Below are 27,108 nucleotides of genomic sequence, written 5' to 3' on the forward strand. Positions count from 1 at the left end.
ATACGGAGTACAATTACCAACCAGAGTACAGTGCTTATGCATGGTTACAGTTCTCTTTAACTTTACAGTTTTTGGTCTAAATGCTGTTTTTCAGTGTTAATTAAATCAACTTCTTTTTTTATCTCCTTTCCCTGTAGTAAGGCTATGTCATGTTTCTTTTTACTCAGTTAGTTTCATCTCTCATAGTCTGCATTACATTCTGGGATGCCAGGTACTTACTTGATACATTTTTTTATTTGCATACTTTGCAGCTCATACTTTGTGATGTGCAATTATGTGGGATTTAATAAATGCATAAAACCATGTATCTACCAATCCAGTACCATTGAGAACAGTTCCATTATCTTAAAAATTCTCTTATGGATCCTTTCATAGTCAGCCATCATTTCCTCCATAACTGGCAAATATTTCTATTTTCCATTCCTTAGTTTTGCCTTTTTAGAATGTTACATGACTGAAATAATATAGTATGTGGCCTTTTGAGTCTGGTTTCTTCCACTCAATAAAGTACATTTCATCCAACCATGAATTCAAAAATTGGGTCAGAAAATATCCAAATTAGTCTGGGATAGCTTGTTTTCATGAAGAAATAATGATTTCAAAAATGCCTGGGATAGCATTTAAAAACTATTAAGAGGTTTCCCTGAAGGAAAGACCAATAAATGAAAATTTGAATATTAAATAAAATAAATATTTATCATTAAAGTTTATAAGGAAGCATAGGTCATGATGATATTTAAAATGAACAAATAACATATAATATACTAGACACAAGTCATACTGGCCAATAAATAGAAGTCAAAGTATTCATTCTTACTCCTTGCCAAAAAGTGAGTTAATTGAATTTAAGTGAAATACCTTAGTTTGTTTAATTCATATACCTGATATCTCCCAATAAATTGTTCAAATACTTGCTATAGAAATAGTAATTAATACTCGTTTCTGTCATTTTGCCTAAAATATGTAGACCTACTCAGTTTATGTTCCAATTAAAATGAATCATAGCTAAAGAAAGTAACTACAAATCCAACTAATTTTGACCTGTTGGACAAGGCTATGCAGATATTTCTATTTGATTCATCTAGTCTTAAAATAAATGTTGGGAACATTTCATAGAGTTAGTTTTTCCTTATGAGCTCAGAATCAAATAGTCATAACCTCAAGAATGATTATATTCAGAGGGTACATTATTTTGAAAATAAAAAGAATACACCTTGAGCAAATGTCAGAAAGGCTGGCACTGGGGTTAATCTCACTCCTGTTGGTGGTGTCAGCACCTGTGTGTCTCTGTGACAAGCTTTCTCATTCATAAGAAGCTTTTATTTCTGCTTAGGTTTTTGCTATGTAGTTTCTTCCTTTGAAAAATTATCTTTATAAGTCTCTATTTTGCCTCCTATTAAGGTAACTTTACATCATTTTCACATTGTTTACATTTATTTATCTTCATTTTTCTTTTTAAAATCTTTTCATTAATCCCACCAGAGATCATTTCTGGTTACCACTAAAACATTATTTTCAAGAAAAGTAAAATAAAATAAATATAAAGACAAGCAAAAAGGGACTTCCCTGGTGATGCAGTGGTTAAGAATCCACCTGCCAATGCAGGGGACACAGGTTCGAGCCCTGGTCTGGGAAGATCTCACAGGCCATGGAAAATTAAATCTGTGCACCACAGCTATAGAGTCTGTGTGCCACAACTACTGAAGCCCAACTGCCTAGTGCCCATGCTCTGCAACAAGAGAAGCCATCACAATGAGAGGCCCATGCACCACAATGGAGAGTAGCCCCTGCCTGCTGCAGCTAGAGAAAGCCCACGTGCAGCAACAAAGAACCAACACAGCCAAAAATAAATATTTTTTTTTAAAAAAGCAAAAAAAGGAAGTCCCCAAGAAACACCAATAATACAGGAAACAAGAAGAGGTAAATTGTTAATTTAGTGCAATAGGTGATACTTAAAAATCCCCCCCAAAAAATGGTCAACCATTAAGTAGCCAAATAAATAAATTAAAAAATTAATAAATAAAATAAAAATGCCAAGATACCTAACATTAAATTATCTGCAGATATAAAGGACATAAAAATAATTTCCTCCATTAAGTCATTTATTATGTCTCAATAAGAAATAAAAAACCCAAATCTGTTAAATGTCTTTGAAGAATGTGCATTTTCTAAACACAATTTCTAAACACAAGAATCCTCCATGTGCAACAGACCCATATTGACTCACAGGTGAATTATTTTCAAGTATTAAGATATTAATAAATTCAATTTTATTTACCCCTAAAAAGAAGGAATTTTTTTATTTTTAAACTGGCATAAAATATATAAAATGCATCACAATAATTGCAAAAAGAGGAATGTTTACATATATAATTTATTGACTATTAATATGATATATTAAAAAGATTGGCGATTGAAATCAAATACACATTAATTTACTGTGATGTTTATTTTGCCAAAACAAGAATAGAATTTGATGAAGCCTATTAATACAATTCAAAACTGAAAATAATAGTTTCCTTCACATAAACTAAACTTGTAATATATAACAGCTATTCTTTTTTTCTAAAAACAAAATTAGGCAGATATTTCTGTTTTTTTGTTTGTTTGTTTGTTTTGTTTCATGGTACGCAGGCCTCTCACTGTTGTGGCCTCTCCCATTGCGGAGCACAGGCTCTGGATGCTCAGGCTCAGTGGCCATGGCTCACGGGCCCAGCCACTTTGCAGCATGTGGGATCTTCCCAGACCGGGGCACAAACCCATGTCCCCTGCATCGTCAGGCGGACTCTCAACCACTGCACCACCAGGGAAACCTGGGAGACATTTCTTAAAAGTAATTGTAAAGTAATATCAAAATTGGGTTTAGTTGTGAACATGAGATGTAGAGTGTAGAAGATTTTTATAAATAAGAAATCAAAACCAAAAATCCACAAAAGAAAATACGCATTACATACATTGTTCCTAAAAATAACATTAAAACTAATACATCAAAGATTTTTTTAATGAAAAATGCAATGCAAATATAAAACAAAGGGTTGTTTTATAACACAGAATTTACACAAAAAAAATATTCTAGGATAAAATATTAACCTAGTAGAAAATGGAAGCTTATAGGAAATTATTATAAATGACAAATAAGCAGAAGAAATTATATCAAAAATTTTAAATAAAGAAATGACACTTAAAGTAAGTGATATACCATCTTTTATGGATAACATTGAAAATGAGATTCACATTTTATAATACTCTGTTTAGAAACAATTGTGGAGAAATAGGCACTTGCATACTGTGGTGATAAGAAGGTAAATTGGCTAAATCTTATTGATAGTAATTTGTCAGTGTTTTTCAATATTTAAATACATATAGTCTTTAATTCTACAATTTCACTTTTTAAATTTTATCTTAAAGACACATACACATAAGGGTAAAGATAAAGGATATATATTATTTAACTAGAAACAACTGAAAATTACAATCATAAAATGACTATTTAAATATGGTACATCTTCACAATACAATTCAATTCATTATCTTTCACTGTGGGGATGTATCATAATTAATTAATAATTCATTTTATTGAGTTCTTTTCAATTCAGAAAAGTTAACTGGCAAATAGTATGTGATTTAAATATTATGAACACTATATTTTTATTGATGCATAGAGAGAATCGGGAAGAAAATAAATATATGCATAGAATTTTAATAACTGTAAAGGTAGAATTGGAGAGGTTGCAGAGTGGAATTTTCTTTATCTCTTTACGAGTGATCAGATATGTACTTAAGGAAAATTAGTATGGGATATATTTATGGGACATATTTATAGGATAGATTGGAAAATGGGACAGTTCAGGTGGTTAAGATACCTGTGGAAGGCTCTATGCAAGGAAGGGAGAAAGCATGAAACATACAATTTTAATTCATATTTGGAACATCCTCAGTAGTCTACTTTAAAATTTTAAAAAATTGGTTTTATTTCAGGGCCCACATTTCATTTATTTTGACACACTTTTTAAAGTTCCCCCAAAATAATGAGCAAAAAAAGAAATAGATTTTTTAAATGCCTAGATCTTCAAATTTATTTGGGTTTGTAGGCATCTATACCTGGGGAAAAAAAATACTAGCTTAGCTATTAACTTTTCTCCTTGGTTACAGAGCTTAGCAAAAGAATATCAAGTAAGTTTACATGGGCCACTATGTATATTTTTTTTCATCTCTTTGGCATTCTAACCTGATTTTGACTTTGCCATTTTTACTCTCGCATCCTTCAGCTACTAAATTCATCTTGTTTATTTTCAGCTTTTTTTTTAAAGTACAGCTCTTGCTGCTTTCTGCAAGCCTCTGTCAACCGTATAACTCTTGAATGTGGTTTACAGCTGAATATGTATTTTTCATTTGTAAGTATCAGTAATAGTCCTGTACACCACTGGTACCATGAGAATCATAAAAACAAACAAAGAAAATAAAAGAACACCGGGCTTCCCTGGTGGCACAGTGGTTGGGAGTCCACCTGCCGATGCAGGGGACACGGGTTCGTGCCCCAGTCCAGGAGGGTCCCACGTGCCATGCAGCAGCTTGGCCCATGAGCCATGGCCACTGAGCCTGCACATCCAGAGCCTGTGCTCCACAACGGGAGAGATCACAACAGTGAGAGGCCCGCGTACTGCAAAAAAAAAAAAAAAAAAAAAAGAACACTGAAAACTTTCTCACCACATGGAATTTAGCAACTAGTTCAGGCACATTTCAAAGTCATTTAGTTATTTTTCATGGTCCAAAGTCACAATGGTCACTCTTTTCTTTTGCTCATTCATTTACATAAAACAAAAACAAACAAACAGAAAACTAAATACTCCTCTCCCAAAACATTGATATATTAAATAAGTTTTGGATGATCATAAATAAGATGTTTAGAAAGTTTTTATTAAGCAGTAAAAATAAGGCAATTTTTTGGGGAAAAAACCCACCTGGTTCTCATTCAGATGTCAACTCCATCTCTTGAACGTTAGCCTCAGGTGTTGGGGCAAAAATGATTGAAGAGTCCTTGGAGAGTTTTAAATGGGGGTGTGGGGAGGAGGAATTGATCAGAAGTAAATTTTAGAAAAATTAGTATAGGTTCAGATGAAGAAATGGTCCAAATTAAAGGCAGAAGAGAACAATTAGAAGAGTTTTTAGTGATTTGATTGAAAAGTGGTAACAGTCCCAATTAAGCATGATAGTCGGAAGGGTTAAGATGGGATGTTAGGGGGAAATATTAAGAAAATAGTATGCCCCAGACTTAGTAAATGAGTGAAGGTATCATATGAGTGATAGTGAAAGATTTAGGACACTAAATTGGCTCTGTAATTAAACAGATATTGGTGCCTTTCACTGTATTAGGGAATAGAAAAAAGAAGTATGTTTGGGGTCAAGAAAATGTGTTGAATGTGTTATGTCTAAGATGCTTGAAAGTGACTTCTGTGAAGATGTCTACAAATGCAATTAAATACTAACAGAGAGAATTCTGCCACTCTATACAGATTTAGAAATAATTAGTAATTGTGTTTTATCAAAATGGTGCTGTATATGAGGACACAACATAAATTGTGTGCACAAGTCAGAGATTAAAAATTTTTAAAGAAAACCCTTGGGGAAGAATCAGTAAGAAGGGAAGAAATGGTTATAAAGTTAAGAAGAGGACGAACAGAGTACACACAATAAAAGTGGAATGAGCTGGCAATGACAATGTGACTGTTATCAGAAGTTTATGTTAAAGATGCCCCCAAAATGGGGCAATTTAGAAGGTAATGACAAAGTAAATGTGAGCAGTTTATTAGAAGAGAGAGAGAGAGAGAGAGAGAGAGAGAGAGAGAGAGAGAGAGTCAGTTTGAAGAGGAAAGGAAGGGGAAAATGTGTTGACTATTACTTTCGGATTTCGTGACAAACTGTGAGTCATGATAAAGGAGATGTGTCAAAAGCCAGATGCAGATAAAGTAGTATGTGCAACACATTAGCTAATAAATATGCACTAGTAGAAAGAGGGGGTGACTTTCAAGTTGGGCATCAGAGATCAGCTGGTCTTGAGTAAGAAAGAAGCATCCAAGGGACAATTATCAGAGAAAGACAAGAAAGTAGAGATGAGACTTCTGGGTTTGAAAGATAGTGACAGACATGCCTTGCAGACTGCCTCAGAGATTAAGAGTTAATATGTACTTAAAGGTCAGAGGAAATGACTAGAAAACTTTGAAATCTCTATAATGGAGATTAGACAAAGTGATGTGAAAAATTAGAATTCTGATGATGAAAAAATCTTTCATGCCATTTTTTTCTGAAAATATTGGTTTAAGAACTAAAATTACTCAACAACATCACATTATACTAAAATGTTTACCAGTCCTTTTACTACAACCATATGTTAAAAGTACTTTTGTTATTCCCTTCACTGAGTTTTTAATGGATTAAATTGTTAAAAGTATCACTGTTACGCTTTTGGGCCTTTCAGTCATCACATAATTGCTATGTACTCTCTTCCAGCTGTACATTAACATAAACATGCAAGTATTATTTTCACAAATATTGCATGCCAAAACCAAAAATTTAGTTTGATAGGAAAAAATGACAAAAATGCTTTAGAGCTATGTACAGTTCACAGGATTTGATAGTTATTTGCACTTTTTCATTGAAGACCCCAATTTAAACCTGAATATTTAGCTGCTGTTTAAAACATTTGCTAACTAAAATATTTAAACCTAAGATTTAGATTATATAAAATTGACATGAAAAATTGGGCTACAGCTTGACCAGTTTACCTCAGTTATCATGGAATGCATCAGTTTTAGTACTTTTTTAGATCTGACAGACTCCCCATGGTAATGCATTTCTAGGGCTAGAAACAGACAAGTGTCCAATGGGTTATCACCTGGACCTTCTTAAGATGCCACAAGTAGTCACTTTCTCAATTTTACATAGGCTCCTAATATCTCTTTCTGTTTCATTCCAGTGCACACATAATCAGTTTGGTTTCTTCTCTTTTGGTAGACAGGATCTTATCTTCAGCCACTCTTCTGCCTCTGAAAAAACAAATTACAGTAGCACAGTTAACAGTAAACTTGGTTACTACTCTTCTTAATCCCCAAGGGCAAATATATTGACAGTACTACTTTATGAACTTTAAATCTAAGTCCCTAGGGGAAGGCCAAGAGAGGGGGAGTAAACAAATTATGGATAATAAGCAACAATTATTGTACCCATTTTTGTGTGCAGTCTTTTCACATGCTCATGCAAACTTCACCACCATCTGTGGGGCAGGTCCTTTTTAAATTCTAATTTTGCAATAAATCACAAACAGGATAAATAAAAAGAAAAATTTGGACATATCATGCTGAAATTGAATAACTAAGTCAAGGGGAACAAAAAAGACCTAAGATAAGTAAAAGATACCTTGTATTCATGGATTGGAAGCTTCAATATTATAAAAATGCAAAATCTTCCTTAAATTGATCTATAGATTTAATTCAAGCCCAATCAAAATTCAAACAGGTTTTTTGGCAGGACATGACAGACTGATTGAAATTCAAAGGGCCAAGAATAATGGAAGTAATCTTGGAGAAGAACAAAGTTGAAGGATTTATACTGCTAACAATAAAGTCTTATTTTAAAGCTACTAATGAAGAGTGTATGGTTTTAATGTGAGGAGAGACTAAATTCCAGTGAATGCAATAGAATCTACTGATCCACACACATAGTTATGATGTATTTATGATCCACTCTTGATTAATGACAGAAGTGCCACTGAAAAATAGTGGAGGGAAGTAATATCTTTTCATTTAATAGTGCTAGTTACTTGGACAACATTATGGAAAAGTATGAATCTTGACTACCATTTCACAGCACATACACACACCCACACACATCCACACACACACATTCCAGATGGCTAGTAGTCTTTAATATGAAAAGGCAAACACTAAAGCTTCTAGGAGATCATGTAGGAGAATATCCTAATGACATAAGACACAAAAAACCTAAGCCAAAAAGGAATACTGACAGATTGGACTTCATTAAAATAAATAAATCACATTCATTAAAAGATAGATATGGATGGAAGACCTTCAGGATGGCGGAGGAGTAAAATGTGGAGATCACCTTCCTCCCCACAAATACATCAAAAATACATCTACATGTAGAACAACTCTGACAGAACACCTACTGAACACTGGCAGAATACCTCAGATCTTCCAAAAGGCAAGAAACTCCCCACATACCTGGGTAGGGCAAAAGAAAAAAGAAAAAAAAAAGCAGAGACAAAAGAAGAGGGATGGGACCTGCACCTCTGGGAAGGGGCTGTGAAGGAGGAAAAGTTTCCACCCACTAGGAAACCACTTCACTGGCGGAGACAGAGTGTGGTCTGGGGGGAAGCTTTGGAGCCATGGAGGAGAACACAGCAACAGTGGTGCAGAGAGCAAAGAGGAGAGAGTCCTGCACAGAGGATCAGTGCTAACCAACACTCACCAGCCTGTGAAGCTTGTCTGCTCACCTGCTGTGGCGGGTGGGGGGTGGGAGATGAGGTTTGGGCTTCGGAGTTCAGATCCCAGGGAGAGGGCTGGGGTTGCCTGCATGAACACAGCCTAAAGAGGGCTAGTGCAACACAGCTAGCTGGGAGGGAGTCCAGGAAAATGTTTGGAACTGCCTAAGAGTCAAGAGACCATTGTTCCTTTTTAAATTCCATATATGTGTCTTAGCATACGTTATTTGTCTTTCTCTTTCTGACTTACTTCACTCTGTATGACAGACTCTAAGTCTATCCACCTCATTACAAATAGCTCAGTTTTGTTTCTTTTTATGGCTGAGTAATATTCCATTGTATACATGTGAGAATGGACTTGAGGATATGGGGTGGGGGAAGGGTAAGCTGTGACAAAGAGAAAGAGAGGCATGGACATATATACAGTACCAAACATAAGGTAGATAGATAGTGGGAAGCAGCCTCATAGCACAGGGAGATCAGCTCGGTGCTTTGTGAACACCTGGAGTGGTAGGATAGGGAGGGTGGGAGGGAGGGAGACACAAGAGGGAAGGGATGTGGGAACAGATGTATATGTATGACTGATTCACTTTGTTATAAAGCAGAAACTAATAAAAAAAAAGAGACCATTGTTTTGGGATGTGCAAGGAGAAGAGATTCAGGGCACCACCTAAATTAGCTTCAGAGAAAGGTGGGAGCCACAGCTGTCAGAGTGAACACCAGAGACGGGCATGAAATGCTAAGGCTGCTGCTGCAGCCAACAAGAATCCTGTGTGCAAGCACAGGTCACTTCCACACCTCCCCTCCCAGGAGCCTCTTCAGCCCCCCAGTGTCAGGGTCCTGTGATCCAGGGACAACTTCCCCTGGAGAACACATGGCATGCCTCAGGCTGTTGCAATGTCAGGCCAGCCTCTGCCACTGCAGGCTCACTCGCTTTCTCTACTGTTCCTTCCCCCTGACCTGAGTGAGCCAGAGCCCCCAATCCGCCACTCCTTTAACCCCCTCCTATCTGGGCGGGGAACAGATGCCCTCAGGAAACATTCACACAGTAGTGTGGCCAAATCCAAAACTGAACTCCAGGAGATGTGTGAACAAAGAAGAGAAAGGGAAATTTCTCCATGCAGGCTCAGGAGCAGCAGATTAAATCTCCATAATCAACTTGATGTATGCTGCATCTGTGGAATACCTGAATAGACAATGAATCATCCCAAAGTTGAGGCTGTGGACTTTGGGAGCAACTGTAGGCTTGGGGTTTGCTGTAAGTGACAGATTAGTTTCTGATTTTTATGTTTCTCTTCATAGATTTTTTAGTGTTTCTTATCATTGGTGGATTTGTTTATTGGTTTGGTTGCTCTATTATTTATTTCTTCTTATTATTTTTTTATTTTTTTTTACTTTAATACTCTATTTTTAATAGCTTTATTTTATTTATTTTTCCTTCTTTATTTTCTCCCTTTTCTTCTGAGCCGTGTGGTTGACAGGGTCTTGGTGCTCCATCCAGGAGTTAGGCCTAAGACTTGATGGTGGCTGAGCTGAGGTCAGGACATTGGACCACCAGAGACCTACCAGCCCCATGTAATATCAATTGGTGAGAGCTCTTCCAGCAATCTCCATCTCAATGAAAAGACCCAGCTCCACTCAACAACCAGCAAGTTCCAGTGCTGAACACCCTATGACAAACAACTAGTAAGACAGGAACCCAAAACCATGCATTAGAAGAGACGATGCCTAAAATCATAATAAGTTCACAGACACCCCAAAATACACCACTGGAAACGTTCCAGCCCACCAGAAAGACAGGATTCAGCCTCATCTGCAGAACACACTCACCAGTCCCCTCCACCGGGAAGCCTACACAATCCACTGAACAAAACTTACTCACTGCGGGCAGACACCATAAACAATGGGAACTAAGAGCCTGCAGACTGCCAAAAGGAGACCCCAAACACAGTAAGTTAAGCAAAATGAGAAAACGGAGAAACACAGAACAGATGACAGGACAAAGTAAAAACCCAGCAGACCAAAAAAAATGAAGAGGAAATAGGCAGTCTACCTGAAAAAGAATTCAGACTAATGATAGTAAACATGAGTCAAATCTTGGAAATAGAATGGAGAAAATAAAAGAAACGATTAACACGGACCTAGAAAAACTAAAGGGCAAACAAACAATGATGAACAACAAAATAAATGAAATTTAAAAATTATCTAGAAGGATTCAATAACAGAATAACAGAGGCAGAAGAACGGAAAAGTGACCTGGAAGATAAAACAGTGGAAATAACTAATGCAGAGCAGAATAAAGAAAAAGCAATGAAAAGACTTGAGGAGAGTTTCAGAGACCTCTGGGACAACATTAATGACACCAACATTCGAATTATAGGGGTCCCAGAAGAAGAAGAGAAAATGAAAGTACAGGGCTTCCCTGGTGGCGCAATGGTTGAGAGTCCGCCTTCCAATGCAGGGGACATGGGTTCATGCCCCAGTATGGGAGGGTCCCGCATGCTGCAGAGTGGCTGGGCCCATGAGCCATGGCCGCTGGACCTGCGCATCCAGAGCCTGTGCTCCACAGCGGGAGATGCCACAACAGTGAGAGGCCCACATACTGAAAAAAAAAAAAAAAAAAAAAAAAAACCAAAGTGACAGAGAAAATATTTGAAGAAATTATAGTTGAAAACTTCCCTAATATTGGAAAGGAAATAGTCAATCAACTTCAGGAAGTAAAGAGAGTACTATACAGGATAAATGCAAGGAGAAACACACCAAGTCACATATTAATCAAACTATCAAAAGCTAAATACAAAGAAAAATTATTAAAAGCAGTAATAGAAAAACAACAAATAACATATAAGGGAATATCCATAAGGTTAACAGATGATCTTTCAGCAGAAACTCTGCAAGCCAGATGGAAGTGGCAGAACATATTTAAACTGATGAAAGGGGAAAAAAAAATACAACCAAGATTACTCTACCCAGCAAGGATCTCATTCAGATTCGATGGAAAAATTAAAACATTCACAGACAAGCAAAAGCTAAGAGAATTCAGCACCACCAAACCTGCCTTACAACAAAGGCTAAGGAACTTCTCTAGGCAGGAAACACAAGAGAAGGAAAAGACCTACAAAAGCAAACCCAAAACAATTAAGAAAATGGTAATAGGAACATACATATCAATAATTACCTTAAATGTAAATGGATAAAATGCTCCAAACAAAAGACATAGACTGCCTGAATGGATACAAAAACAAGACCTATATATATGCTTTCTACAAGAGACTCACTTCGGACCTAGGAACACATAATGACTGAAAATGAGGGGATGGAAAAAGATATTTCATGCAAATGGAAATCAAAAGAAAGCTAGAGTAAGAATCCTCATATCAGCAAAATACTCTTTAAATAGAAGACTATTACAATAGATAAAGAAGGACACTACATAATGATCAAGGGATCAATCCAAGAAGTAGATATAACAATTGTAAATACACACCAATGTAGGAGCACCACAGTACATAATGCAAATGCTAATAGCCGTAAAAGGGGAAATCGCCAGTAACACAATAATATTAGGGGACTTTAAGATCCCACTTTCACCAATGGAAAGATCATCCAAAATGAAAATAAATAAAGAAACACAAGCTTTAAGTGACACATTAAACAAGATGGACTTAATGGATATTTATAGGACATTTCATCCAAAAACAACAGAATATACTTTCTTCTCAAGTGCTAAAGGAACATTCTCTAGGACAGATCATATCTTGGGTCACAAATCAAGCCTTGGTAAATTTAAGATAATTGAATTCATATCAACTATTTTTTCTGATCACAATGTTATGAGAGTAGATATCAATTACAGGAAAAAAACCTGTAAAAAACACGAACACATGGAGGATAAATAATAAGCTACTAAATAACCAAGAGATCAGTGAAGGAATCAAAGAGGAAATCAAAAACTATCTAGAAACAAATGACAATGAAACACAATGACCCAAAACCTATGGGATGCAACAAAAGCATTTTTAAGAGGGAAGATTATAGCAATACTATCCTACCTCAAGAAACAAGAAAAATCTCAAATAAGCAACTTAACCTTAGACCTAAACCAATTAGGAAAGAAGAACAAAAAACCTCAAAGTTAGCAGAAGGAAAGAAATCATAAATATGAGATCAGAAATAAATGAAAAATAAATGAATGACACAGGAGAAAAGATCAGTAAAACTAAAGCTAGTTCTTTAAGACAAAAGAAATTGATAAACTATTAGCCAGACTCATCACGAAATAAAAAGACTCAAATCAACAGAATTAGAAATGAAAAATGAGAAGTAATAACTGACACTGCAGGAACACAAAGGATAATGAAATATTACTACAACCAACTACAAGCCAATAAAATGGACAACCTGGAAGAAATGGACAAATTCTTAGAAAAATGCAACCATCCAAGACAGAACCAAGAAGAAATAGAAAATATAAACAGAACAAACACAAGCAGTGAGATTAAAACTGTGATTATAAACCTTCCAACAAATAAACGCCCAGAATCAGACAAATTACAGGTGAATTCTATTAAATATTTAGAGAAGAGCTAACACCTAACATTCTCAAACTCTTCCAAGATATACCAGAGGGAGGAACACTCCCAAACGCATTCTACTAGGCCACCATCACCCTGATATGAAAACCACACAAAGATGTCATAAAAAAGAAAATTACAGGTGAATATCACTAATGAACATAGATGCTAAAATCCTCAACAAAATATTAGCAAACAGAATCCAACAGCACATTTAAAGGATCATACACAGTGATCAAGTGTGGTTTATTTCAGGAATGCAAAGATTCTTCAATATCTGTAAATCAAACAATGTGATGAACCATATTAACAAACTGAAGAATAAAACCATATGATCATCTCAATAAATGCAGAACTTCTTTAAACAAAATCAACATGCATTTATGATAAAAACTGTACAGAAACTAGGCATAGAGGTAACTTACCTCAACATAATAAAGGTCATATATGACAGACCCACAATCAATATCATTCTCAATGGTGAAAAAGAGAAACCATTTCAAATATGATAACAAACAAGACAAGGTTGCCCACTCTCACCACTATTATTCAACATAGAATTGAAAGTTTTAGCCACAGCCATCAGAGAAGAAAAAGAAATAAAAGGAATCCAAATTGGCAAAGAAGAAGTATATCTGTCACTGTTTGCAGACGACATAATATACATAGAGAATCCTAAAGATGCTACCAGAAAACTACTAGGTAAACAATTATTCTGGTAAATTAGCAGGATTCAAAATTAAGGCAAAGAAATCTCTTGCATTTCTATACACTAATGATGAAAAATCTGAAAGAGAAATTAAGGAAACACTCCCATCAACCATTGCAACAAAAATAATAAAATACCTAGGAATGACCTACCTAGGGAGACAAAAGACCTGTATGCAGAAAAGTATAAGACACTGCTGAAATAAATTAAAATGATACAGACAAATGGAGAGATATGCCATGTTCTTGGATTGGAAGAATCAACATTGTGAACATGACTATATTATGCAAAGCAATCTACAGATTCATTGCAATCCCTATCAATGTACCAATGGTAATTTTCACAGAACTAGAACAAAAAAATTCACAATTTGTATGTAAACACAAGAGACCCTCAATAGCAAAACCAATCTTGAGAAAGAAAAATGGAGCTGGAGGAATCAGGAACCCTGACTTCAGACTATACTACAAAGCTACAGCAATCAAGAAACTATAGTACTGGCCCCAAAACAGAAATATAGATCAATGGAATAGGATAGAAAGGCCAGCGAAAAACCCACGCACATATGGTCACCTTATCTTTGATAAAGGAGGCAAGAATATACAATGGAGAAAAGGCAGCCTCTTCAATAAGTGGTGCTGGAAAAACTGGTCAGCTATATATAAAAGAATGAAAATAGAACACTCCCTAACACCATGCACAAAAATAAACTCAAAATGGATTAAAATCCTAAATGTAAGGCCAGAGACTATAAAACTCTTAGAGGAAAACTTAGGCAGAACACTCTCTGACATAAATCACAGCAAGATCCTATTTGACCCACCTGCTGGAGAAATTGAAATAAAAACAAAAATAAACAAATGGGACCTAATGAAACTTAAAAGCTTTTGTACAGCAAAGGAAACCATAAACAAGATGAAAAGACAACCCTCAGAATGGGAGAAAGTATGTGCAAATGAAGCTACTGACAAAGGATTAATCTCCTAAATATAGAGGCAGCTCATGCAGCTCAATATCAATAAACAAACAACCCAAACCAAAAATGGGAAGAAGACCTAAATAAACATTTCTTCAAAGAACATATACAGATTTCCAAGCAACAGATGAAAGAAAGCTCACATCACTAATCATTAGAGAAATGCAAATTGGTACTACTTTGGGCTGTCACCTCACACGGGTCAGAATGGCCATCAGTAGAAATCTACAAACAATAAATGCTGGAGAGGGTGTGGAGAAAGGGGAACTCCTTCACTGTTAGTGGGAAAGTAAATTGATACAGCCACTCTGGAGAACAGTGTGGTGGTTCATTAAAAAACTAAAAATAGAAAACTAACATATGACCCAGCATTACCTCTACTGGGCATATACCCTGAGAAAACCATAATTCAAATAGAATCATGTACCACAATGTTCATCGCAACACTATTTACAATAGCCAAGACATGGAAGCAACCTAGGAGCCCATAAACATATGAGTGGATAAAGTAGATGTGGTACATATATACAATGAAATATTACTCAGCCATAAACAGAAAGGAAATTTAGTATTTTGTAGTGAGTTGGATGGACCTAGAGCTGATCATATAGGGTGAAGTAAGTCAGAAAGAGAAAATCAAATACCATCTGCTAACACATATATATGGAATCTAAAGAAAAAGAAAATTGTTCTGAAGAACCCAGGGCAGGACAGGAATAAAGATGCAGATGAAGAGAAAGGACTTGAGGACACAGATAGGGGGAAGGGTAAGCTGGGGCGAAGTGAGAGAGTGACATTGACATATCTACACTACCAAATGTAAAATAGATAGCTAGTGGGAAGCAGCCACATAGCACAGGGAGATCAGCTCTGTGCTTTGTGACCACCTAGAGGGGTGAGATAGGGAGGGTGGGAGGGAGATGCAAGAGGGAGGTGATATGAGTATATATGTATATGTACCACTGATTTACTTTGTTATACAGCAGAAACTAACACAATACTGTAAGGCAATTATACTCCAATAAAGTTGTTAAAAAAAAGATAGACCTGTACGTAGACTATACACTTACAGTATATATACTGTTCTGTATATGTGTAATATTTTATAATAAAAGCTAAAATTGAGTTTAAAATAAATAAATAAATTCCAATTTTTCAACTGAGAAAATTGAGTTTTGGGCAAGACACTTGCTCAAAGTTAGAGAGAAGTCGTCGAACTGTGATTCCAACATGTGATATGTGATTTGAAAATCTCAAATATTAACTTCGTGATCATTAGACATCAATAAAAATTAAACATTTAAAAAAATCTTACCTAGCTCTTACAGATATGCTTTATAACTACCTCTGAGGTGGTAACAATAAATCCATGCCATGAAACATACCATCCCTTTGATTATTCCCTTAGATTATATAAAATCCTAAAGATGAAAATGAATTACTGTGTGCCTTGAAGATTTCAAATTGTAATAAGTTATTCCTTAGTCTCTCTAATACTTTCACTTTCAGGTTAAAGTTGCCCATATTTTTGCACAGAGGCAATTTCACCCTCATTCCACTAAACCAAAATAGTCAGTAAAATTCAGAGGATACCATTGAATACTGACTCTCATTATTTTCTCAGTAACCATAAAGCAGATGAAATATATTGTTACTATTATTATATGTGGGTCATAAATTTGCTTAAGCCCCTTTGATATTAAAATATCTTAATAGCAGAGAATTAGCTGTAATTTTTTCCCATAATTGGGAAAGATTTGCTTAAATCAATTTTACATCATGTACACGTCAGTGACCATTTTTAACCAAATAAGTTTTGTTTAAAAATTAATTATTTTTATTTCAGTAAGTTATTAGAGACACCCCCTTGTGTTCTCTATAATAGATGTCAACTCCTATAGTCTTTGTAACAATCAAATATTCATAACTACTGTATCAGTCAGTAAAGCTGGGTTATGATGCATTAATAAAACATTCAAAATTCTTATGCATGATTTATACTCAGTAATGCATTATTTTTAGGGACAGCAGGAGGAAGAATAATCTTAAATGGTTATGGGTGGAGGAAAGTAAACTGTAAAATAAACAATCAATATGGAGAGAAATCGTAGAGAACCAGAAAAAAATACCATTGAATCAAAAATTAGAACATATTTGTTTGAATTTAAAATTTCAATTTGGGGGAATTTTAGCCATGGGAGTTTGGGAAAGGGAATATAAGAAAAGCAAAAATAGGAGATTTGACCACCTTTCTAAGAAGTTTAGCTGTCAATGAAATTAAATGAAAGAGGAAATTCAAAATAAACAGAAAAATCTCATACACCCATAGACATGGGAGTGAACCAATGTAAGGAAGGAGAATGACAATGGGGAAGGCTAAGGAGGTAATAGTAGTTCAATACATTTTTCCTGGTATCAAAGAGCTCCCCTAAGAAATGGAGATAAATGTAGTTAAAGGTCACAACTGGAGAAAGATAATTGTTTAATCCCACTGAAAGAACTCTGTGAAACAAACAATGATTGTGGGATTGGAAAGGGATGATGGTGATTGACTTCCTATTAGAGGGAAGAATTCAAAAGAAATTTAAATAAGATAAAATTTTAAAACAATTAATTGAAAACAGAAGAAGTACTAGAGGCAAGTTCACAACATGAATGAAGGCTGGGAGCCTTGGTGGAATTTGCTTCCCATAGGTAAGTATGAAAGTAAACTAAATTGAGAAAATGGTTGCTCACTTTCTCCAGCCTTTGCTGGCTAGGAGTATCACTTTCAATTAGTCAGTTTATTTCTTTTTTTTTTCTAATATTAAAATCAAATTGTTAAATTCTTAATTTTTAAAATTCTGCAATAGAATATTTTTGTATTTTATATCCCTAGGATCTCACATTTCTTCTTAGCAAGTTGCTCCTCATATCTAGATTGCTATAGTCAGATGACATCCAAAAATTCTAAATGCAGAAATGTAAAATTGGTTTTCTAGCTGTTTCTAAACACATATAAGTGACATTTATTTTCCCCCTTTTTAAAGAATTGTGTTCTTATATGGATATGTGTCCAAACCTAGAGAAGACAACAAATATGGATAACTTAAGGCAGAATTTCATGTTCTTTGATGAGAACCACCTCCAAGACTTACCCTGGTTAACCACTGATAGTTCTAGAGTAGACAAAGAGGCAGATTTCAGAGATTATGATAACCTCCAGCTTTGTTCTTTTTCTCAGGTTTGCTTTGGCTATTTGAGGTCTTTTGTGTGTTCTTATAAATTTTATAACTTTTTGTTCTGTTTCTGTGAAAAATGTCCTGAGGATTTTGAAAGGTATTGCATTGAATTTGTTGATTGCTTTAGGTAACATGGACATTTTAACATAGTTAATTCTTCCAATCCATGAGCACAAAATATCTTTCCATTTATTTGTGTCCTCTTCAATTTCTTTCAACAATGTCTTATAGCTTTCAGTGTATAGGTCTTTCACTTCCTTGGTTTAATTCATTCCTAAGTATTTTATTCTGTTTGTTGCAATTAAAAATGGAATTGTTTTCTTACTTTTCTCTTTCTGCTAGCTCATTGTTAGCATATAGAAACACAACAGATTTTTGTATGTTGATTTTGTACCCTGGTACTTTACTGTATTCATTTATTATTTCTAATAGTTTTTTGATGAAGTCCTTAAGGTTTTCTAAATATAATATCGTGCCATCAGCAAATAGTTACAGTTTTACTTCCTCCTTTCCATTTTGGATGACTTTCATTTATTTTTCAAATTGCTCTGGCTAGCGGTTCCAATACTATGGTGAACAACAGTGGCAAGAGTGAGCATTCTTGTCTTTTATGAGATTTTTAGAGGGATACTTTAAGTTTTTCATCACTGAGTATGATATTACCTGTGGGTTTCTCATATACAGCTTTTTTATCTTTAGATATGTTCCTTGTAAACTTATTTTATTGAGAGTTACTATCATAAATGACTGATGAATCCTGTCAAATGATTTTTCTGTGTGTATTGAGAAAAAACATAGTCTTTATCCTTCATTTTGTTAGTCTGATGTAGCACGTTGATTTGCAGATGTTGAATTATCCTTGTATCCCTGGAATAAATCCCACTTGATCATGGTTTATGATGATTTTGATGTATTGTTGTATTCAATAGCAAAAAACATTTTGCTAATATTTTGTTTAAGAGTTTTGCATATGCTCATCAGAGATATTAGCCTGTAAATTTCTATTTTGTGTTGTCTTTTTCTGGTTATGGTATTAGAGTAATTTTGGTCTCATAGAATGAGTTAGAAAGCATTCAAAGCATCCTCCTCTTCAAAATTTTGAAAGAGTGTGGGAAGGGTAGATATTAACTCTTCTATGAAAGGTTGGTAGAATTCATCAGTGAAGCCAATTGGTCCTAGAATTTTGTTTATTGGAGGTTTTTGATTACTGTCTCAGTCTTTTTACTAGTGATCAGTCTATTCATATTTTCTATTTCTTCATGATTCAGTCTTGGAAAGATATACGATTCTAAGAATTTGTCCAATTTGTTAGCATATAGCATTCATCATATTCTCTTCTAATCCTATGTATAATATTACTCTGGTATCCATTGTTGTCTCTCCACTTTTGTTTCTGAGTTTATTTATCACAGCCTTCTCTCTTTTTTCTTAGTGCTTCTAGATGAATGTTTGTCAATTTTGTTTATTTTTTCAATGAACTAGATTTTAGTTTCATTACTCTATTTTTTTTATTCTCAAGTTAACTTATTCCCACTCTGATTGTTATTATTTATGTTTTTCTGCTGACTTTGTAAATTTTATTTACAATTTTTTTAACATCTTTATTGGAGTATAATTGTTTTACAATGTTGTGTTGGTTTCTGCTGTATAACAAAGTAAATCAGCTATACACATACATATATTCCCATATCCCAGTCCCTTTCCATCTCCCTCCCACACTCCCTATCCCACCCCTCTAGGTGGTCACAAAGCACCAAGGTGATCTCCCTGAGCTATGTGGCTGCTTCCAACTAGCTATCTACTTTACATTTGGTAGTGTATATATGTCAATGCCACTCTCTCACTTCGTCTCAACTAACCCTTCCCCCTTCCCATGTCCTTAAGTCCATTCTCTTCATCTCTGTTTTTATTCCTGTCCTGCCCATAGGTTCTTCAAAACCTTTTTTTTTTTTTTTAGATTGGATATATATGTGTTAGCATATGGTATTTGTTTTTCTCTTTCTGACTTACTGCACTATGTATGAGAGACTATAGGTCCATCCACCTCACTACAAATAACTCAGTTTCACTTCTTTTTATGGCTGGGTAATATTCCATTGCATATAAGTGCCACATCTTCTTTATCCATTCATCTGTAGTTGGACACCTAGCTTGCTTCCATGTCCTGGCTATTCTAAATAGTGCTGCAATGAACATTGTGGTACAAGACACTTTTTGAATTATGGTTTAATCAGGGTATATGCCTAGGAATTGGATTGCTGGATCATATGGTAGCTCTATTTTTAGTTTTTAAAAGAATGCCCATACTGTTCTCCATAGTGGCTGTATCAATTTACATTCCCACCAACAGTGAAGGAGAGTTCCCTTTTCTCCACACCCTCTCCAGCATCTATTGTTTGTACATTCTTTGATGATGGCCATTCTGAGTGGTGTGAGGTGATATCTCATTGTGGTTTTGATTTGCATTTCTCTAATGATTAGTGATGTGGAGCATCCTTTCACGTGTTTCTTGGCAATCTGTATATATATATATATATATATTTTTTTTTTTTTTTTGAAGAAATGTCTATTTGTGACTTCTTCCCATTTTTGGATTCAGATTTTTTTTTGTTTGTTTTGATATTGAGCTGCATGAGCTGCTTGTATATTTTGTAGATTAATCCTTTGTCTGTTGCTTCATTTGCAAATATTTTCTCCCATTCTGAAGGTTCTCACTTCATCTTGTTTGTGGTTTCCTTTGCTGTGCAAAAGCTTTTAAGTTTCATTAGGTCCCATTTGTTTATTTTTCTTTTTATTTCCATTTCCCTAGGAGGTGGGTCAAAAAGAATCTTGTCATAGAGGATTTATGTCATAGAGTCTTCTGCCTAAGTTTTCCTCGAAGCGTTTTAGAGTGTCTGGCCTTACGTTTAGGTGTTAATCCATTTTGAGTTTATTTTTGTGCATGGTGTTAGGGAGTGTTCTAATTTCATTCTTTTACATGTAGCTGTCTAGTTTTCCAAGCACCACTTATTGAAGAGGCTGTCATTTCTCCATTGGATATTCTTGCCTCTTTTATCAAAAATAAGGTGACCGTATGTGCATAGATTTATGTCTGGGCTTTCTATCCTGTTCCATTGATGTATATTTCTGTTTTTGTGCCAGTAGGATATTGTCTTGATTACTGTATCTTTGTAGTATAGTCTGAAGTCTTGGAGCCTGATTCCTGCAGGTCCATTTTTCTTTCTCAAGAGTGCTTTTGCTATTTGGGGTCTTTTGTGTTTCTATACAAATTGTGAAATTTTTGTTCTAGTTCTGTGAAAAATATCATTGGTAGTTTGATAGGGATTGCATTGAATCTGTAGACTGCTTTGAGTAGTATAATCATTTTCACAATGTTGGTTCCACCAATCCAAGAGCATGGTATATCTCTCCATATGTTTGTAACATTTTAATTTCTTTCACCAGTGTCTTACACCTTTCTGCATACAGGATTTTTGTCTCCTTATGTAGGTTTATTCCTAAGTATTTTACTCTTTTTGTTGCAATGGTAAATGGGATAGTTTCCTTGATTTCACTTTCAGATTTTTCATTAGTGTATAGGAGTAAAAGAGATTTCTGTACATTAATTTTGAATCCTACTACTTTACCAAAATCATTGATTAGCTCTAGTAGTTTTCTGGTAGCACCTGTAGGATTCTCTATGTATATATTATCATGTCATGTGCAAACAGTGACAGCTTTACTCCTTTTCTGATTTCTATTCCTTTTGTATCCTTTTCATCTCTGATTGCTGTGGCTAAACTTCCAAAACTATGTTGAATAATAGTGGTGTGAGGGGCAACCTTGTCTGGTTCCTGACCTTATTGTAAATAGTTTCCATTTTTTACCATTGAAAATGATGTTGACTGTGGGTTTGTCATGTATGACCTTTATTATGTTGAGGTATATTCCCTCTATGCCTACATTCTGGAGTGTTTTTTATCATAAATGGGTGTTGAATTTTGTCAAAACCTTTTTCTGCATCTACTTAGATTATCATATGGTTTTTATCCTGTCACTTGTTAACAAGGTGTATCACATTGATTGATTTACAGATATTGAAGAATCCTTGCATTCCTGGGATAACCCCTCTTGATCAAGGTGTATGATCCTTTTAATGTGCTGTTGGATTCTGTTTTCTAGTACTCTGTTGAGGATTTTTGCATCTATGTTCATTAGTGATATTGGCCTGTCATTTTTTTTTTTATGACATCTTTGTTGGTTTTTGTATCAGGGTAATGAGGTCCTCGTAGAATGAATTTGGGAGTGCTCCTCCCTCTGCTACATTTTGGAAGAGTTTGAGAAAGATACGTGTTAGGTCTTCTCTAAATATTTGCTACAATTCACCTGTGAAGCAATCTGGTTCTGGGTTTTTCTTTGCTGGAAAATTTTAATCACAGTTCCAATTTCAGTGCTTGTGGTTGGACTGTTTATATTTTCTATTTCTTCCTGGTTCCGTCTTGGAAGGTCGTCCTTTTCTAAGAATTTGTCCATTTCTTCCAGGTTGTCCCATTTATTGGCATATAGTTCCTTATAGTAATATCTCATGATTCTTTGTATTTCTGCAGTGTCAGTTGTTACTTTTCATTTCTAATTCCATTGATCTGAGTATTTTTCCTTTATTTCTTGCTGAGTCTGGCTAATGGTTTATCAATTTTTTTTTTTTGTCTTCTCAAAGAACCAGCTTTTAGTTTAATTGATCTTTGCTACTGTGTCCTTCATTTCGTTTTTATTTCCGGTCTGATTTTTATGATTTCTTTCTTTCTGCTAACTTTGAGGTGTTTTTATTTTTCTTTCTCTAATTGCTTTAGGTGTAAGGATAGATTCTTTATTTGATGTTTTTCTTGTTGGCTGCATCCCATCGGTTTTGTTTCTTTGTGTTTTCATTGTCATTTGTTTCTAGGTAGTTTTTGATTTCCTCTTTGATTTCTTCAGTGACCTCTTGGTTATCTTGAAGTGTGTTATTTAGCCTGTATGTTTTTTTTTTTACAGTGTTTTTTCCTGTAATTGATATCTAGTCTCATAGCGTTGTGGTCAGAAAAGATACTTGATATAATTTCAATTTTCTTAAATATACCAATGCTTGATTTTTGATGCAAGATATGATTTATGCTAGAGAAGATTTCATGAGCACTTGAGAAAAAGTGTATTCTGTTGTTTTTGGATGGAACATCCTATAAATATCAATTAAGTCCATCTCATTTAATGTGTCATTTAAAGCTTGTGTTTCCTTATTTATTTTCATTTAGGATGATCTGTCCATTGGCGAAAGTGAGGTGTTAATGTCCCCTACTAATTTGGTGTTACTGCCAATTTCCCCTTTTATGGCTGTTAGTATTTGCCTTATGTATTGAGGTGCTCCTATGTTGGGTGTATAAATATATACAATTGTTATATCTTCTTCTTTGATTGATCCCTTGATCATTATCTAGTGTCCTTCTTTGTCTCTTATATTAGTCTTTATTTTAAAGTCTATTTTGCTGATATGAGAATTGCTACTCCAGCTTTCTTTTGATTTCCATTTGTATGCAGTATATTTTTCCATCCCCTCACATTCAGTCTGTATGTGTTTCTATGTGTGAAGTGGGTTTGTTATAGACAGCATATATACAGGTTTTGTTTTTGTATCCATTCAGCCAATCTTATCTTTTGGTTGGAGCATTTACTCCATTTACATTTAAAGCAGTTATCAATATGTATGTTCCTATTATCATTTTTTTATATTATTTTGGGTTTGCTTTTGTAGGTCTTTTCCTTCTCTTTTGTTTCCTGCCTAGAGAAGTTCCTGTAGCATTTGTTGTAAAACTGGTTTTGTGGTGCTGTATTCTCTTAGCTTTTGCTTGTCTGTGAAGGTTTTAATTTCTCTGTCTAATCTAAATGTGATCCTTGCTGGGTAGAGTTATCATGATTGTAGTTTTTTCCCTTTCATGAATTTAAATATGTCCTGCCACTCCCTTCTGGCTTGCAGAGTTTCTTCTGAATGATCAGCTGTTAATCTTATGGGGATTCCATTGTATGCTATTTGTTGCTTTTCCTTTGCTGCTTTTAACATTTTTTTCTTTGTATTAATCTTTGATAGTTTGATTAATATGTGTCTTGGCATGTTTCTTCTTGGATTTATCCTGTATGGGACTGTCTGCTGTTCCTGGACTTGGACTATTTCCTTCCACATGTTTAGGAACTTTTCAACTATAATCTATTCAAATATTTTCTCAGTCCCTTTCTTTTTCTCTTCTTCTTCTGGGACCCCTATAATTCGAATGTTGGTGCCTTTAACGTTGCCCCAGAGGTCTTGGTGACTGTCCTCAATTCTTTTCTTTCTTGTTTCTTTGTTCTGCTCTGAAGTAGTTATTTCCACTATTTTATTTTCCAGGCCACTTATCCATTCCTCTGCCTCAGTTATGCTGCTATTATTCCTTCTAGAAAAATTTTAATTTCATTTATTGTGTTTTTCATCATTGTTTTGTATTTTGTTCTTCTAGGTCCTTGGTAAAAAGTTTCTTGTATTTTCTCCATTCTATTTCCAAGCTTTTGTATCATCTTTGCTCTCATTACTCTGAATTCTTTTTCAGGTAGACTGCCTATTTCCTCTACATTTGTTTGGTCTGATGGGTTTTTACCTTGCTCCTTCATCTGCTGCATATTTCTCTGACTTCTCATCTTGCTTAACTTGTTCTGTTTGTGGTCTCCTTTTCAGAGGCTGTCAGTTCGTAGTTCCCATTGTTTTTGTGTCTGCCCCCAGTTGCTGAGGTTAGTTCAGTGGCTTGTGTAGGCTTCCTGGTGGAAGGGACTGGTCCCTGTGCTCTGATGGCTGGGGCTGGATCTTGTCTTTCTGGTGGGCAATACTGTGTCTGCTGGTGTGTTTCGGGGTGTCTGTCAACTTAGTATGATTTTAGGCAGCCTCTCTTGTACTGGGTTGTGTTCCTGCCTTGCTTGTTTTTTGGCATGGGGCATCCAGCACTGGAGCTTCCTGGCTTTTGTGTGGAGCTGGTTCTTAGCATTGATACAGAGATCTCTGGGAGAGCTCTCACCAATTAATATTAAACGGGGCTGGGATGTCTCTGGTCATCCAATGTCCTGAACTCTGCTCTCCCACCTCAGAGACTCGGGCCTGACACCAGGCTAGAGCATCAAGACCCTGTCAGCCACACAACTCAGAAGAAAAGGGAGAAAAATGAAATAAAATCTAAATAAATTTAAAAATAAATACAATTATTAAAATAAAATTATTTTAATTATTAAAATAAAAAGTAATAATAATAATAATAAAAGAGAGTAACAATATGAATAACAAATCCACCAATGATAAAAAAGTGTTAAAAACTACACTAAGATAAACATAAAAATCAGAAACAAGTCAGTCACAGACAGCAAACCCCAAGTCTACAGTTGCTCTCAATGTACACTGCCTCAATTTTGGGATGATGCTTTGTCTATTCAGTATTTCACCGATGCATGGTACATCAAGTTGATTGTGCAGATTTAATCCACTGCCTCTGAGGCTGCACAGAGACATTTCCCTTTCTCTTCTTTGTTCACACAGCTTCTGGTGTTCTGCTTTGGTTTTGGCCCTGCCTCTGCATATAGATCGCCATCAGGCAACTGTTTCCTGCACAGACAGGATGGGGTTAAAGGAGCAACTGATTAGGGGGCACCTGCTCACTCATGATGTGGGAAAGGAAGGGTACAATTTTTATAAGTGGAATGCAGGGAAAGCCTGTGGCAGCTGAGACTGGCATGACATTGCAACAGCCTGAGGCACACCAAGTGTTTTCTCAGGAAACTTGTCCCTGGGTCATGGGACTCTAGCAGTGGTGTGCTGTGCAGGCTTCTGGGCCTGGGGGTGTGGATAGTGACTTGTATCTCAGACACTGGATTCTTGTTGGCTGCAGCAGCAACATTAGTGTTTCATGCCCGTCTCTGTGGCCCAAGCTGATAGCTGTGTCTCATGTCCATCTCGAGCTCATTTAAGCAGTGTTTTGCTTCCTGTGGTCAGACAGATAAGGAATCCCCTCTTCTTGCACACCCCACAACAATAGCCTCTTGTCTCCTAGGCAGGTCCAGGCTTTTTCCTGGACTCCCTCTGACCTAACTGTGGTGTACTAATCCCCTTCAGGCTGTGTTCACACAACCATCCCAGTCCTCTCCTAGGGATCTAACCTCCAAAGCCGGAGCCTCAGCTCCCAGATCCCACCCACCCTGGAGGGTGAACAAACCTCTCAGGCTGGTGAATGCTGGTCAGCACCAATCCTCTGTGTGAGAATATCTCTGCATTACTCTCTGCACCCCTGTTGCTCTGCTCTCCTCCATGGCTCTGAAGTAACCCCCCACCCCCAACCAGCCCCTTTCTCTGCCAGTGAAGGCGTTTCCTAGTGGGTGGAAACTTTTTCTCCTTCACAGCTCCCTCCCAGAGGTGCAGGTCCCATCCCCATTCTTTTGTCTCTGTTTTTTCTTTTTTCTTTGGCCCTACCCAGGTAGTGGGGATTTTCTTGCCTTTTGGGAAGTCTGAGGTCTTCTGCCAGTGTTAAGTAGGTGTTCTGTAGGAGTTGTTCCACATGTAGATGTATTTTTGATGTATTTGTGGGTAGGAAGGTGATTTCCACGTCTTACTCCTCTGATATCTTGAAGGTCCCCTCCAAAACCTTCTGATTAGACTACTCTGTGCCCCATGGATTATAAGGCTTGCAATCTGAGTAATGGAGATAGGCAATTTTACCCCTCTATGTTAACATTTGACACTGTTTATTTTATCCTTTCAAGAGGCTCTTTCCTCGGTTTCAGGTAGCTTTCTCATATACATGTGGTGACCATTACTCTGATGATTATTGTAGGAGAATCTTCTGCAGATCTCTGGAGTTATTTATCTGCAGATCTCCAGAATTAGCTCTCTATGCTGCTCTTTATTTCCTCTTGCACTGTTCATCCAAGTCTATCCTCCTAGGTCTATCTGGTTTTGCAATTCCATTTCCATTTTTATTGAATTCCATTTTCTTGTCCTGTACTTTCAAAACAGTGAAATTTGACAATCTCAGAGCTCTCCTTGTTTTTCTCCTGTATCTCAGGAAATACTGCCCTTTTGTTTCTTGATGTCTATTGTTTTGAAGATAGTTGTT

This window comes from Mesoplodon mirus (genome assembly GCF_964341445.2).
Source record: "Mesoplodon mirus genome assembly, chromosome: 14".
Classification (NCBI taxonomy): domain Eukaryota; kingdom Metazoa; phylum Chordata; class Mammalia; order Artiodactyla; family Ziphiidae; genus Mesoplodon; species Mesoplodon mirus.